This window comes from Aotus nancymaae, unplaced genomic scaffold (assembly GCF_030222135.1).
Source record: "Aotus nancymaae isolate 86718 unplaced genomic scaffold, 86718_ANA_hifiasm-v0.15.2.pri h1tg000022l_1, whole genome shotgun sequence".
Lineage (NCBI taxonomy): Eukaryota > Metazoa > Chordata > Mammalia > Primates > Aotidae > Aotus > Aotus nancymaae.
This window is the reverse complement of record NW_026988435.1, coordinates 37,668,978-37,685,876: the sequence shown is the minus strand read 5'-3', so window position 1 is coordinate 37,685,876 and position 16,899 is coordinate 37,668,978. Positions and strand designations below refer to the sequence as shown.

The following is a 16,899-nucleotide window of genomic DNA, read 5'->3' as shown; positions in this document are numbered from 1 at the left end:
CACGCTGCTGTTTGCTCAAACTTACAGCCTCGTCCCATGTGTGACCTTTACTCCAACCTCAGCTGGGTACTTCCTGACGGCAGAGCTGGGTCTCCTTTATTTTCTTTCTTGGGGACCAATGGACTTCTCCAACAAGGAAGAGGTTTGGCAAAGTCGCGTTGAGACCAGCCTGGGTGACACGGTGAGACCATGTCTCAAACAAACAAAAACCAACAGTTTCTGATTCAGTAGATATGTATTAGTTTTCTATTGCTGTGTGACAAATTACTACAAATCTAGTGGCTCACAATGCTCGTTTCTTAGCTGATAGGTCTGTAGGTCAGAAATCAGCATGAGCACAATGGGGTCTCTCCTCAAGGTTAACAAGGCTGGAACCGGTTCTCCCCTGGGCTGCTTTCCTGTCTGGAGGCTCTGGGGGAGAATCTGCTTCTAAGCACATTCAGATCCCCATTTCCATGTCAGGAACCACTCTAGCTCCTTGAAGCCACTCTCAGTCCCTGCCACATGGCCCTCTCCATCTTCAGAATCAGCAACAGAGAATATCTCTCACATCCTTTCTCTGACTTCGGAAAGGAGCCCGTTCCCTTTTAAATGTTCACCGTGCATAATCTCCCAGGGTAATGTAACCTAACCATGGAAATAGAATCCATCGTAGTCAGTGTCCCGGGATCATGCAAAGCGTGTCCACCAGGGGCCAAGATCTTGGGGGCCATTTGAGAATTCTGCCTGCCATAATAGGTAGGGCAAGAATTCTGGCAAATTCCCAAGTAAGGCAGATACTGCTGCTGTGGGAGCCACAGTCTGAAAAGCACTTACCTGTGCAAATTCTACAGCAACCTTTGCCTTAGATTGTTCCCAAATTGCAAATAAGGAAACTGGAGTTCATAGGATTCAGTCTAGAGGCAATATTCATAGTACTTAGTAATTGGTACCTTGTGGGCACTGACCACTCTGAATGGCTAGCAAGGCAATTGACTCAGGCTGTCAGTGCCATTGTGGCCATCCTGGCCGGCACCACCAGCTGACTGAGGACCTCCAGCAAGTAAGGACTACAGCCGGGGTTCCTGCCCAGGCCCATCTGACACCCAGGCCTCTTTGGCCACTTCATATGCTAGTTTTAAAAAGAAAATGTCATCCCCTAAAGCCTAAGTCAGGAGAAGAAATAAAGAGACAGCAGTTTATTGATTCCAAAGCCCAACTTCTTTTGAACATTCTAGCCACTGGATATTCTATAAAGCTACCTTTCTCCAGGCTTAAATTCGTATTCATTTCCTATTGCTGATATAAGAGATTACCAAACAATTTTAGTGGCTGAAAATGAAACAGATTTATGACAGTACTGTTCTGGAGACTGAACTCCAAAATAGTCTCAGTGGGCTAAAATCAAGGTGTCAGCCTGGCTGCATTCCTTCTTGGGCAAAATCCATTTCCTTGCCTTTGCCCAGGTTCCCAAGGCTCCCGCATTCCTTGGCTTATGGCCCCACATCACTGGAATCTCTGCTTCCATTATCCTGTCTCCATCTCTGACTCCAACTTTGCTGTATCCTGCAATCAAAGACCCTTTGATTACATTGGGCCCACCCTCATAATCCATCATCTCCCAGTCTTGAGATCCTTAGCTTAATCACACCTTTAAAGTCCCTTCTGCCATGTATGACAACATATTTGCAGGCTCCAGGGACTAGGGAGGGGCTGTCATCCAGCCCACCTCACAGTCTGAGGCCCACACCTTTGTGGATAACAGCAAACTCTTTTTAGAAACTTCCTATGCACCCAGCCTCAATGTAGGCATTAGGTCAGTTTGTGCCACCACCACCACATGAGGTAGGTCCTGCGATTAACCTCTTTACAGATGAAGAACCTGAAGCACATGCACCTTAAGAACCTTGCCCAAGGTCACACAGCTAAGAAATAGAACACCAGGTTCAAACCCAGGTGGCTTGGCTCCAGAGTCAACACTCCACCATTCTGTTTTACACCTCTCACAGATGTGCTGGTAAAAGGCAGACCCTATATATGTAGGTGGCAAGAAGCCCCGCACCCACCCGTCTCTCCGTCTTATGCCCACTGTTCCACTAAGGACCCTGCTGGCTCAGGTGATCTCGCCTTCTGAGTCTAATTAGTTACAACCCTTGCCACTTCTGCCCATCTTAGAAATGTTCCAGTTACTATTGCTGCACAAGCCACCCAAAACGTAATGGCTTTAAACAGCAACAGTCATCTGTTCTGCTTGTGAATCTGCGGTTTTCACAGAGATGGTTCTTCTCTCCTCCATGCATCATATTCTGGGTTTGCTTGGCTGGGAACTGGAGGATCCACTCCTAAGATGTTACACTTACATAGCTGGCAAGTTGCACCAGCTGCCAGTGAGGAGCTCAGCCAGAGTTTTGGGCCAGCAGCCTCAGTTCCTCTCTGTATGGACCTCCTCATGAGCTACTTGGACTTCCTGACAGCATGGTGGGCAACTGGATTCCAAGAGGAAGTGCCCCGAAAGAACAAGGCAGAAGTTCGTGGCTCTTTATGACCTAACCTTGTGTCTTTTCCATCATATAGTATGAGTTGAGGCACTCACAAAAGTCCTCCACATTCAAGGGCAGAGGACATACATTCCTCCTCCCAACAGGAATGGCAAGGGTGTAGGAGAGCATGTGGAGTAGGAGACAGTGTCGCAGCCATCTTCAGAGAATTCATTCTTCCAGAATTGTCTTTGCCATAGCTACCTGTGACATCCCACCACACCACACCCCACCTCACCTCTGTTTATAGGCACTTTCTCCTCCAAGCCCGAATTTGGGTGTAGGTCCAACAGAAGACTTTGTCTAATATATTTATTTATTTTTATGTACTTAACAAAATTTTTTAAATGTGTTGCTTGAATAGCTTTCATTTTTTAAATAAAATATGCCCAGGTAGGATTTCCTAAGAAATCCAGGGCATCCGTTAACAGATATTGGCACTTACCCAATGCCATGCAAAAAAGTACAAGCCATCAAATTTGTTCAAAATGAATAAAGTATATATGTTCTTTAATAAAAGAAGCTGTTTATTCGATGCCACATGATAGTGGATAATAGTGATACACTAGTATAAGCACCTACACTGAGCAGATTCTTGTGTGGGTTGATTGGGAAAAGCTTTTCTTAATGCCTTTTCTTTTCAGGTAGTCATGAGAAAATGCAGAAATATATCCCTTTCCTACGTATTTAAAGCTTAATCCTATTCTCAAGTCCTTCATCCGTATGACTTTTTGTAACTGGACTAATTGGAGGTTGAGATGGGATTCTTACATACCTGGCTAGACTTTTCCAATCACTATGCTCCACCTCCAGTATCCTGAGCTCTGAGCGTCTGCAACACACAAGAGAGGTCATTCGTATCATCACCGCAGCTGCAGTCTTGACACCCAAGCTTCCATCTTAATCCCCTATAGGGATAGGAACTGAGGCTTTTGGAGGCCCTAGTAGACTACTGAGCACCTGGTCATGGCTTAGTATTTCTTGATAGATTTCACTGTGAGCTTTTTGAAGCAATAACCATGCCTTTCTCCTCTTTGTATCTCCAATGAAGAGTCAGTTATTTAGCTGAATGCATTCGTTCAACAGATATTTATGGAGGGTTTTAAGGGTTCCAGGGCTTCTGGCTTGGTCTACCCTTAGTTCAGTGGAGGAAATCAATTAAAGTGTGGTAAATACTAAGAACTAGGGGAAATCAATTAAAGTGTGGTAAATACTAAGAACTAGGGGTAATTTTACCCAGGCATGGAGTTCGAGAAAGCACATGGCAGATCTTTAACAAATGGTGGTTGAATGGAGACATGAGTGATTTCTTGGAAGTCTGCTCTTAATCCCAATCAGTCCACAGAAGAATCTGCTCAGTGTAGGTGCTTGAACAACATGTAGGCAGCACCCAGCCCCGGAAGAGCCCACCTGTGTAGGGAATTTTCCCCTGTAACTGACTTAGTGCCTGGAATTTTCCCCTTAGTGATGCATTCCTTTGAGATGCAGACTGATCTCCAGAATTTCTTGGAAGCTTGTCACCCAAGCTTCCATCTTAAGCCCCTGTAGGGACAGGAACTGAGGCTTTTGGAAACCCTAGTAAACTACTAAGCACTCGTCATGGCTTACTATTTCTTGATTGATTTCACTGTGAGCTTTTTGAAGGAATAACCAGGTCTTTCTCCTCTTTGTATCTCCAATAAAGTCAGTTATTTAGCTGTCTCTGGGAAGGCCTTATATATTAAACAACTGTCATCCTTAATGCCGTGATGGGGAAAAGCTTATTACGTAACATTCCAGTCTTGTTTGAAAGAAGATTCAGAGGAAGGGGCCATCCAGGGAGAAAGGAAAGGGGCCTGTGATTCGGGGACTGCAAGAAGAATGGGGAGCATAATGCAGGTAAGCAAGCAGTAGATGTAGGAACATGGCAGTGACAAGAAACAATTCAGAAGTTTGTCTCAGAGAAGGCATTGTACTAGGGGTCATTGCAATGGCTGGATGGGAGATTTTCCCGAGAGCATCAGATGCTCTCTGTGGGCCACGCTCGTCACACTCTGCAGCCTGCAGCTCAGGCTTTGTGCTGTGTACAGTTTGTTCACACTAATGCAGAGCTGGGCCTGCTGTGTACAGGACAGAATCAAATGAGTCCCCTGGCACTCAGACAGCCCTGACTCCAGTGAGAATGGCTCAGCCAACGCTACTGATTAAATGGGAATTTCACCAGATAAAGATGGCAGGCAGGAGAGGTAATCAAAGAAAGACAAAATCAGTATTTTCTGGTGAAATCCCTGTTCCTAGGTATGAAATAGGATTCTTTCAATAACTAGCACTCCAAAATGTTAATGGGTTAAAAACAGCAGGTTTAGGGATTGTGCATAACAAATGCAGTGCAGGTGAATTAAAGGCCATGATACCAAACCACTGTACAAAAACAGGGGAAGTTGATTTTCTCTCCAGCTAACCTTTACCCTTGCATAGTGTTAACCACAGTTACCTTGACCGTTGATAAATAACATCTAGTGGGGGGAGGGGAAAGGAGAAAGTTTTTTGTTATTATAAAAGCAATAAGTGTTCATTGTGGAAATTCTTAGTAGAATCTAAATAATCCAAATCCGAATAATCAAAAACACCAGAGTCTTCTAATGCTATCATGCATATTCTTTTTTTTTCACCAAAATGAGAACAACAAGCATTGCTTTGTAACCTGTTTTTTCCTCTTCACAGCAAGTCTTGTACATCTTCTCATGTCATTAGTTTTCGCCTCCTTACTGTGAGTGGCTCCATAGTCTACTGAATGAATTTAGCATGTATATTATCTGATGACGGATCTTGATGTATTTTATTTGCATAAAACGATATTATTTGCATATTTCATTTGCCTTGCAGGAACATATTTGCATCTAAATGTTTGCCCACAGCCCTGAAAATTTCTTTTTTTTTTTTTTTTCTGGAGACAGAGTCTTGTTCTGTCGCCAGGCGCCAGGCTGCAGTGCAGTGGCAGAATTCTCAGCTCACTGCAACCTCCACCTCCTAGATTCAGGCAATTCCCCTGCCTCAGCCTCCCAAGTAGCTGGGACAACAGGTGCATGCCACCACGACCAGCTAATTTTTGTATTTTTAGTAGAGATGAGGTTTCACCATGTTGGCCAGGATGGTCTTGATCTCTTGACCTCATGATCCGCCCGCCTTGGCCTCCCAAAGTGCTGGGATTACAGGCCTGAGCCACTGGACCTGGCCTGAAGATTTCTTTAGAATGATTTATTTCCTAGGAGTGAAATTGTTGGGTCAGTATCCAGGATTTTAGTTGATGCAGTTTATGCTGAAAGTTTAAACTGTTGAATGTACCACTCATCTTCCCAATATTCCTTTTGAAGCTCCTTACATGGATGATGAGCTAATGATTTGGAGTGGAATCAGCAACATTTTTGTGGTGTTCAGTTTAAATGCTGTCACATTTCTGAGATTTCAGATGATTAACTTAGGGTGCAAGTCTGGAGCCTTCTAATTCCTGGAGCTTGAGCCTCGTGGGTTGGTTGGTTAGCTGGTTGGTGCACTGGTCACAGTGACACACCCCAGGTCACTTGAGAAAAACAGCATTTGTCTCCTGGCCTCCCTTGACAGTCAGCCCCCTTGGGTCAGAGCAAAGCCACCTTGTCCAGGTTCTACTTCCTTCTCAAGGTAGCCTCTTCCCAGAACTGACCAATGTGGGGGTATCAAGGCCCAGTCCTCCTGCTCCAACAAGAGTCATCTCATCCTCAGAGCTCCCCGTAGGGTCAGCTAGGCTTCTACTAGGACCGCTTGGTAGCTTCACTCTCCTGCCCAGTTTCCTTCCCCCCTCCCCTCCACTCGCCCTAATAACCTCCCCTGCACAAGAACCTTTGTCTCAGAGTCTGGAAGCAGCCAGTAACCATTGTGGGGAGTGGGTGGGGAATTGGCTGGGGAGTTGGCAGGTTGCTGTGATTGATCACAGTACGTGCCACATAATGTCACCTCTACAGAGGACAGGAGAGCCACTGTGTCCTCCCTCAGGATGGAAGAGCCCAGGGCAGCTCGGACCAACAGGGAGGGGTTCTTAAATGGATGAAGCAGGCACAAACTTCCTATCATTTTCAACATAAGAAACAAAATGTACCATAGATATTTCCAAGAGCAGTTTAAAATGCTGCCTTCTCAGAATCGTCTTTTAAAAAACTATCTTGAAGGCCACACCCTAAAAACACCTGGACCTCAGACTCCTTTCAGATTGCTTGTCTGTGTCTCCTAATGCCAGTTCTGACAAAATTTTTTTTACCTCCATGAATCATAAGCTAATTCTGTAGAAATCTGTAAGTGAATTACAGTTTAGATTCTCAGGCATGCTGTCTGCCTCTCTGGTATGGCCCAATCCTTTCTTAATAACAGCTAAAGAAACCAACTGTGGCTTATGTTTGAGCAGAATCAAGATTATCACTATAACCGTGTCACCACTATTCCCCAGTATTTACAGTATAATTTCAGGAGTGGAAGAGAACATTTTGCAGATGCCCAGGGAGTCATCCATGGGACTGTGATGTTGTGATGTGTCTATAAAAGGACTAGTTAAAACAACAACAATAACAACAACACGCATACAAACACACACACACACACAATTGCCTTGTGGGAGTGAGGGCCATGCCCTCCACATATATAATTCAGTGAAAATGGTGAGACATAGAACAGCTTTAGCCCCAGGACTGGATAAGCTTCTCTGCCTGTATACCTGGCCTCTCACACCATGGCTGGCCCTAGCAGGTGACTAATCTGTTTTTGATGAATTACCAAATTAAGCCACAAATTGAAATGCCCTGGGGGCTGGTCAGCCAGCAGCCATCAACGGTGGAGGGGCACGCAGACCACAGACAGCAATGGGGCGTGGGGTATTTGGAGAGCATGTCTTCCCCACAAGGGGCATCTGCTCGGCCACAGTGAAGTGCTCTGGGCCCAGGGTTGCCACATCTCCCTCCGCCGCCACCGCCAAAATAAGTCAGAAATTCTATTTCTGTGTGACACCTCTCAATTTTTAAATATTCACAACTAGGTTTCCCTTAATATTGATGGGCTACAGCTCACCATGAGAAAACTAACTGGGCCATTCTAGGCCTGATGGAAAGGGGACAGCTCTTAGGTATCAGCTACTCGGTGCAAAGATGTGTCCCCACATTTTAGCCACTTGACGGGAACACCTAGATATTCCTGATGAACCAGATTGGCACAGTTGTTCTGTCTTTGGGTAGACAGAGTCAATATCCAAGTTGTGATGGGGCCTTGCTTGTTTTTTGTATGTAGTTTATTGTTCCTTAAGTATCTTTTGAATCACTGGTGACCCTCATGAAGATGACAGAACATGTTCCTCGTGTGACTTGTTATCAGGCTTTTAAGTCACCAGCAAAGAATGCGATGAAAGTGTAGAAAGAAAGCGCAGGCAGTGGCCCTATTGGGACGTCTCAGCTACAGACCTGGAAACAGGGTGTGTGGATGGTGATGGAAATAGCAGGTAAGAGCACATAACTCACTTTTCTCCCAGCACTTGGTGGGGAAAAGAAAAAAAAAGACCGTTTCTGAGCTGCCTCCTGAGTTTTAAAACTGGATGTGGATAGAAACAATACTTAGCAAAGCCATTTTCGGTCTTTATCGAAGAGCTGCAGATTTTCATCTTGCCCATTTTTGTTCCCTTTCCTCCATGACCTTCTCACCTTTACTTCTCCGCTGACGTTCAGCCAGCCATTTGCCAGGGGCCAGTGTGGCGTGTGCCTGGACCCCCGAACTATGCCAGCCTCCCTGGGAGAATCTCCTGGAACGAGACCCGGCCTCTGCTCTCCCAGGAAGTCATTGTGTCACTTCTTCCAAAGAGAGTACGGAATGCTGCAGTGGAAGGAACACGGTTTTCCAGGCAGCATTAATCCTAGAGAGAATTCCTACTTTGAGTGTGAAGGACTGACTTGCTGAGAATGAACCAGCCGAGGGGTTGTGAAAGCTGCTTAGCGCAGGGATAAGGGCTAACCAGATGCTGGTGATCCCTGGGCCTGAGTGGACCACAGCCAGCCCACTCCTGGGCGACCATTTTTGCCCAGGTTTTTGCTGCTGCGGTACTGCACCCTGGCTGAGAATGGCATCAAAGCAGAAATTAAAGTCAGTAATTAAAGCAAGGTGGGTCTAGAAAGGGCGAACAAATAAGGAGTAATTAATTAGGGTGGCTTTGGCCCGAGTAGTCTTTAAATAAATATTACCTCCCTTAATCCTCATCTGCTGGTCTCCAAGTCATTAAGTAGAGTTTTGATTTGCCTATGGCTATTTTTTTCATCTTAAACATTGCAAGCAGTGCGTTTCCAAGAAGTTACAGTGGAGTAGTTAACCTTTATATATTAAGGAAAGATTGAGGCAATAAGGAACAAGAGTTAATAGAATTCTGAGCGCACATGGAATTTAACAAACAAGATGAAATCTAGTACAAACTATGACCTCAGTCTTAAGATGTACATTTGTACACACTCCTCCTCCCTGTTTTTCCCCAAGTATGGATTTTCTTTTCTTCTTCTCTTTCATATTATTTTTCCTTTATAATTAGAATTTTTCTTTATTTCTACTGTAAGTTTTAACAGATCATGATCATCATTCTGCTAAAAAAATGTCTTTAGCATTTTCACTTTTAACAACATGAATTTAGAGCAGGCACCGTTGCAGCCACCATTTTGGTCACTGGCATAAATCAGCCTCTCAAATTTTTTATCTAAGGAATGAAAGTTCGTGTTTTCCCAGAAATACATATCTGTAAACTCTCTTGTACTAATTCATGCAAAGCATCAAAAGATACTTCAGTGTTTCTTATTTTTTTCAAAGTATCAGAACTGTGCCTGGCTGAAGTTTAATATCAGTTCTTGTGTTTTTTACAGAAGATTAATACTTATTAAATTTCAAAGTGTTTTTAACAATTTTATTATTTCAGATTTAGAATTCGTAGTTTTGTATTCTCTGTGGCTGGAGAACCAGCACCTCCCTTATTTTCTCCAGGGTGTTCAGGTTAACACCTTCAAACCCCATCAGAAAAAAGGTTATGTGTTTTGCTTTATATTTTCTTTGAAATGGTGGCCCTTCCCTGTGGCCAAGCAACTTTTACCAGTAAGAAAGCAATATTGAGAGAAATAAATTCCTGAACCCATTTCCTGATTTCCCTAAAAGTGAACAAAAATAGAAATTCCTTTAAAGATATCAAGAAGAATGTTCTTCTGTTCTCTTTCTGACACTTGCTTATCATGAAAATGCCTAAAGAAAATTGGGAATTTAATCACACTGCTGCTTAGACACATGGTCTCCAAATGCTTTGGATTATGAACCTCATTGGTAAAAGATTTTCTAGTATATCTGCCAGTAAAGCATTTTATTTGTAAATTCTATACAAATTCTCCTCTATGCTGAACACTTTATGAAACATGCCCTAAAGACAGGTCCTTAAGGTGGACATGCATTCAGTTGAGTCTGCCCTTCCTCATGTCATGGGGTTGGTGCTGGAGAGCTCTGCAGAGAACCCATAAAAAAAATCCTGGGCCTCTGCAGTGTCCTTGTGGTCGGGCCCCCCGGTCTCCACGTGATGGTGCAGGCCAGTGCCTGGCACCCTGCTAGGCTCCCCACAGCAAGGACATGGGAAGCAAGGACATCCAGGATTGTGGCATGCACTGAGCACACATGTGGCCCTCAAGCACAGCACTTCCCCTGAGGCCTTCGAGAAACATCATCACAACCCTGCACCACCTCCTGTGACCAAAATGAATGGCCTGGCATTTGCTCAAACCAAAGACAAAGGCTGCCCTTCAGTCTGTCACACCAGCAATGGCCCTTTGAGGCCCTGGTGAATTCTGGCTCTTGGCTTGCATCAGATGAGGCCCCGCTGATGCAGTTCTCTGAATTTTGGTGTCGTTAACTTGCACAAGCTTTTATCTACATCTCTGGGGAGCTGCAGAACAAGCCGCGTTGTCCTCATGAAGCTTTTGTTGTAGTGGGAAGATTGCCAAGTCTCAGCTGACTATGATGGCAAGCAGACTGTGGTGACAGCAGGAGGTGGCAGTCACCAGGCTAAAGGAAGGAGAGAACTCTTAGCTGGGGGATGGGTGTCCTCCTGGAGGAATGGACTTTGTGATGGGCTTTAACGGATGAACAAGAGTTCAACGGGCAGAGATTAGACAAGGGAGGAGCTGGCTGAGGAGCTGTAGAAAGTGGCTACTGCAGAGGGGGTCCCTGGAGGAGGCATGGACACGTGGCTGGAGGAGAAGGTCCCACTGCCCTGCCTGACCCAGCCGCCTCCTCATGGACATCTTGCTTCCCCTGCTCTGCCCCTTTGCTGTATTCTGAATGCAGACATCAGAGTGCTTCTGTCATATGGAAATCACGTCATAACAGACCATGCTTACCTTCACTCAGACCCCCTTATGGCTCCCACTTCAGTAGGATACAAGCCAAGGTCCTTCCAGTGGCTAAAGGTCTCTCTTGTCCTCATTCCCAGCCACTTTCTCCATGACCCACCTCCTCCTCCACCCTGAGCTTCCTTGCTGGGCTTTGCAGCATGTCAGGATTCTCCTGCCTCGGGGCCTCCACACCTGCTGTTCTCTGGGCCAGAATGCTGTTCCCCAGCATCCCTACCTGCTTCAGGTCCTCATGCACTTGCATGTCCCCTTCTGAGGGATGCCTTCCCTGGCCGGGCTTGCTTTCACTGCTTCTCCAGCTTTTCTGCCCCTCCGCACTGCTCTGTTGCTCATACTCAAGGCTGTCGTGACGTACTGTGGATTGTACCCATCTGTCTTGTTTTGTGTCTTTTTTCCCCATCTGGAATATAAGCTCCAAGAGGGCAGGGAGTTTTTTCTGTCTGGTTCGTCTTTGAATTCCTAGTACGTAGAAAAGTGTTTAGACAAATGAATAAATGGAGAGATGAGTGAATGATTATGAACCAGAAGGCTCAGGTTCAACCTCAAAAGCAAAGGGAAATCATTGAAGGTTTGTGTGTTTAAATATAGCATGTTACCTTTTATTTACTTAAAGTGGGGGACATAAAAAATATAATTGCTTTTATTTGATAAAGAAACGCCAAAATAATAAAAATGAGTTTTAAAAGATGAGGTTACACCTACCAGGCAGAGTGAGAATGAAGTAGACAGGGACAGAAGTAGGAGTTAGCTTTTTCAGTGCATCCTATTTAAGTATTTTTTGTTTTCATCATGTAACTGTTTTTTGTTTGTTTGTTTGTTTTTTGAGACAGAGTTTCCCTCTTGTTGCCCAGGCTGGAGTCAATGGTGTGATCACGGCTCACTGCAGCCTCTGCCACTCGGGTTCAAGCGATTCTCCTGCCTCAGCCTCTCAAGTATTACAGGCATGCGCCACCATGCCTGGCTAATTTTGTGTTTTCAGTAGAGATGGGGTTTCACCATGTTGGTCAGGCTGATCTTGAACTCAACTCCTGACCTCGTGATCCACCCACTTTGGCGTCCCAAAGTGCTGGGATTACAGGCATGAGCCACTGTGCCCAGCCATGATTGTATTATCAAATTTTAAAAATAATGTGTTTAAATGAGTCTGATGAGGTAGGCGGGCGGGGGGAGTTGGAATTTACAGTGGAGAAGGTAAGATCCAGGAAAACTATGCAAAGTTATACTTAGCCCAGTGGCAGGGTTTATACTGTATTTATCTATTCTTTTCTAGAGTATCTACAATCATACCTGTCATGTAAAAAGCTATTCAGTATTTGTTGATCAAATGAATGGATATGTGAATGGGATGACATCTGTCGTCAAATGTATGAAAGACTCTTAAGTCAAAGAGGAACTAGTTTTCAGTTCTATGTGATCAAAGTAGAACCAGTGGATGACAGTTAGAGGAAGAAAAAAAATCAGCTTGTTTGTGTAGCTGGCAATTTTGAGAGACTATTTTGTACCAGCACCAGGATTATCAATGGAATAAGATGTGGCTCAAGCCGTCAGGAGGTTCCTGGTTTAGAACCAGGGTATCATCACATAGGTGGTCACCTACTGAAGTGAGCACAGTGCTAGGGACAGACATCGGAAGTTTGGAGAGTGCTGAACAAACCTTGGACAAGGGTACGTGCATGGGTTTGAGGTGGCAAAAATTTTTTGCTTGGCCAAACTTGGGTCAGGCTTCTGAACCTTTTCCTAGGCTCACTTGTGCACTTCCTTATAAAATCCAGTTTTAGCAAAGAACCCTGTAAAGAGTTTAACAGGAACCCTCACCCTCAATATCTGATTGGGTTCTTCATCTTCTACCATCCCCAGGTGATGTCCAATCACCCAGGCCTGTCTTCAGCAAGAATCCTATTAGGTCAGTTTAGCCAGAGTCCCCTTTACCTTGATGCTTCCTCTTAGTAATTTTCCACCACTGATGCTGACACTGCTCCTTGGCCATGAATTGCCACTTGCCACACTGTATTCGGAGTTGAGCTCCATCTACCCCCACCCCCAGCCCCCACTGCAAGACCTGGTTGTGGTGGTCCCTGTCCCCATCGTGGCAGTCCTGAATAAAGTCTGCCTCACCGTCCTTTAGCAAGCATCATTGAATAATATGTTTTTTAACACAGTGGTCATGGTTGGCTTCCTGGAGAAAGGCATGCCTGAGGTCAATCTTAAAATAAGGAAAGAAAGGAAAGGGGGAAAGGAGAAATAATCCAGGGAGAGGGAGGGCAGGAGCAGAGACTCAAAGAAGAGAAGAGGGGAGTGTGTTGTGAGGCACATAAGCATAAAGGTGAGAGCGGCACTGGCAGGATGTGTGGCGAGAAAGACACAAGACGACCTTGAACAGTCTGCCTGGCCTGTAGCAGGAATGATGCTTATCACTGAAGTTTGTATAGCGGGAGAGGAACGTGACCGAGCCTGGTCAGCATCAGGGATTTTTGTGTGTAAGACTTGCACACTATATTGCAGCGGTAAGACACTGGCCTCAGCGAGGCCAGTTGGAAAGGTATCGCAGTTGCCAAGGGCTGCCTGCAGCACTGTGCAAGGTGGAGGATGAGTAGAGAACCTACAGGGCTTTCTGTGGACCTGCAAGGCACACAGGAGGACATCCAAGATGCCCTGGACCACCCAGAGAGATGGGGAAATGAGCTACAGTACCACAGGGCATTGGCACTAGCAGGCACAGTTCCTTGGAACAAGTGTGGAATCTGCAGTCAAAAGCCCAGAGTGAGTTCTGGCTCTCTCAAACATAGTGTGCCACTCTGAACCTCAACATCTGTATCAGTGAAATGGGAACTCGAAAGCCAACTCACCTGTGCTTCAGGTATTGTGCTAGACAGTCTGCCTCCATCACTAGATCAATCCTCACCATAACTCTGAATTTGCTATTAATCCCTCTTATGAGTCAAGGATAAGAACCCTCTCCTTAGTTCATAATACCTTGTAGTGTTATGTGGTAAAGATGAGTGAGGTAGAGAGCAAACCCTTCTGTTTTTGTTTTTTGGAGATTTTTTTTAAATAGTTACTTAGGCTGAGGAACAATGCTCCACATTCTATAGGAAACAGCTACACATATGGTAACAGTAAAACTATTTCACTATCTTAGAAGCAAAAAAAAACTGAAATAAAATGTAACTCTCTTCATTTTCATTCACAAGAGAGCCTTTGCAGACTGCCTCATTTGTTGCTCAGCGTTGGTTTGCACTTCTAAGTCAAAACTCAGTTTCTGTCTTTGATCAGTTTATGTTGTAGACAGTTTCACAACGGGCACATTCTTGGTGCGGTTGTCAACTCCTTAGAGTTAATAATGGATGTGCTGCAGTCATCCGAACTGTGCTTTCAGAATGCTGTAATGGGAATGATGGAATTCATCATAAACCTTCATTTTTTTCCTCACTGAAAATAGAAGCTTCCTAATGGAAACATGCTCTAACTGTTTGGAGCCAGAGGAGGCAAATGCAGGTTAAAGAGACTCATTTATGATTTTTATGGTGTGAATGGAAGAAATGCAAAACATCTAAAGCTTTGAGTTGGCTAATACATTCATTTATTTTAACTGCTGGGTTCAGTTTTACCATGTTTATTGCAGTTTTTAGAATGCTTACAAAGAGCTCTAATGAGACTGTATTAGTCCATTTTCACGCTGCTGATAAAGACATACCAAAGACTGGGAAGAAAAAGAGGTTTAATTGGACTTACAGTTCCACATGACTGGGGAGGCCTCAGAATCATGGCAGGAGGCAAAAGGCACTTCTTACAGGCAGCAGCAAGAGAAAAAGAGGAGAAAGCAAAAGTGGAAACCTATCAGATCTCTCAAGACTCACTATCACAAGAATAACATGGGAAAGACTGGCCCCCATGATTCAGTTACCTCCCCCTGGGTCCCTCCCTCAACATGTGGGAATTCTGGGAAATACAATTCAAGTTGAGATTTGGGTGGGGACACAGCCAAACCCTATCAGAGGTCTTGCCGTGGGCACTGCTTTCTTCAGGTCACTCACATCCAACCAGCAAGCAACAATCAGGAATATACTTGTCTCCAAAACCACAAGGAATATGCCAGTAGGAAAGTCAACTTTTTAAATACTTGCTTTGCATCCATTTTTATTCTCAGTGGGGAGAATCACTATTTATAAAGTAAATTCATTTGCATAGGACCTTTAGAAATTCAAGTTCATGTATAATAGACAAGCAGTCAAAGACAGACATTCTTAGCAAGTATTGTCAGATGAGCAGATGAGGGGGCATTGACATGAGCATAAGGCAGTTTTACCTATGGGTACAGGGACAGACGTCCCAGGAAACCCTATGCTTTGCCATGTTGGTCAACCAGAGTGTCCAAGTGCCACTAACGATTTCTGCTACTCAGCAAGACACACGTTGAAAACTCAAATCTACTCCATACCTCTCATATTTTAGCCAAGGAAAACCAAGGTAGCAGATCCTAAGTGCCTTCTCCCTGGCCCAGGACTCTGGTACAATTTGTGAACCAGTGACTTTTTGCCAGAGAGCATGCATTCCAACCTCCCTACAAAGTGGCCACCACCATTTTGACCAGCTCTTACTTTTGATCTAAAAATGGAAGTGTTCAAGTTCACTAGATTCAATGCAGATGGATAGAACCAATCAATTCAAAGGCAGATACAGAATTACTGGTTTGGGGCAATCTAGTGAAAGATTTATCATTTCTATGAGCAAAGGCAGTTGAACACTTCAAATACCACACTGTTCTTTTTTTTTTTTTTTCCATCCATATTATGAAATCAAAATTGTAAATTTGGATGAGCCCACACTGTCGCCTCAGATAAACAGGGTTGCTTGAGATTTGCTTACAAAATTGAGCTGGAACTTTGTGTCATGATTTTAAAAGAAAAAAGAAGACAGTGAAATTAGCCTCTTTTCTCTAAATTAGCCTCTTCTGTCTCTTCTGATCGCCTTTTAATGGAATTTACCCAGGTGCACACCAGGAAAAGAGAAAAGGGGGAGACAAAGAGTTGGAATGGGGGAGGGAACATCAGAGAAGTTCCAGCCCCTCTGGAGGAGTGGAGTATCGGACTGTGTCTGCTGCCCCCACCTCTGTTGCTCCGTCGCCTCTCTTGCCCACCACCACAATCTTCAGGTGCCCACCAGACAGACAAAGGCTCCTTGTACTGAAAATGAAATGCAGCTCTGCAAGCACACGTGTGCCCTCTCGAAGCATCATCCAGGATGGCCACTTCCCCTTGGTGTTTGATGGATGTTGCACTGTTCAGTGTTCTATACTTTTTGGGAATCCATGCATGTATGTCTTTTCGGGTTGGGAGTTATGGGTAATTTGGCAAAGAAAACACCGTAACTGGTTTCTTACATAACTCTACAGTTGGCAGCAAGGCACAGTGTGTTGAAATTAAGCAACACTCACTTATCCAAGAGGACTTTGCTTTTCCTTTTTTGGAAGGCTAGATGCCCTGCTTTTTTTTTTTTTTTTTTTTTTTTCCTGTTACATGTATTTTAAATTATTGGCTGACTTTAATGATTCTTTGAAGTTAATTTTTAAATGTGAATGGCAGGATTCCATTTAACTTCTGGAAGCTTGAGAGCTGTCCCTGTGTGCCCCTAAATTAGAGAATGCTTAAATAACTTGAGTGCTTTTAGGTGATAATAAAATTGGAGAGGATGAGAAGAACCTAGGACCCAGGCTGCCTTAAAGATCTAAACTGGTAAAATGCTTAGAAGGTTCAAGAGTCATAACCTTTTGAAAGAACTGGAGTCAGTCTTGCATCCCAGCGTACTTCTCCAAACCAGGCATCTTCCTTGCATCTTCCCTTTCAGTTATAGCGTACATTCTTTCCATTATTCTTCCCTTCCTTTAAGCAGGCCCTCTTAACCTATTTATACCTAGTGTTCCATTATTGGAACGCTACGCATGTGGGTGTTATTTATATCCTACTGCTCAA

General features: G+C 44.4%; 1 protein-coding gene across 1 annotated transcript in view; it reads left to right on the top strand.

The window, feature by feature from the left end:
- RCAN1 (regulator of calcineurin 1) overlaps nucleotides 1-16,899 on the top strand; it is a 100,229-nt gene that overhangs the window by 67,378 nt on the left and 15,952 nt on the right. The window lies entirely within an intron of this gene.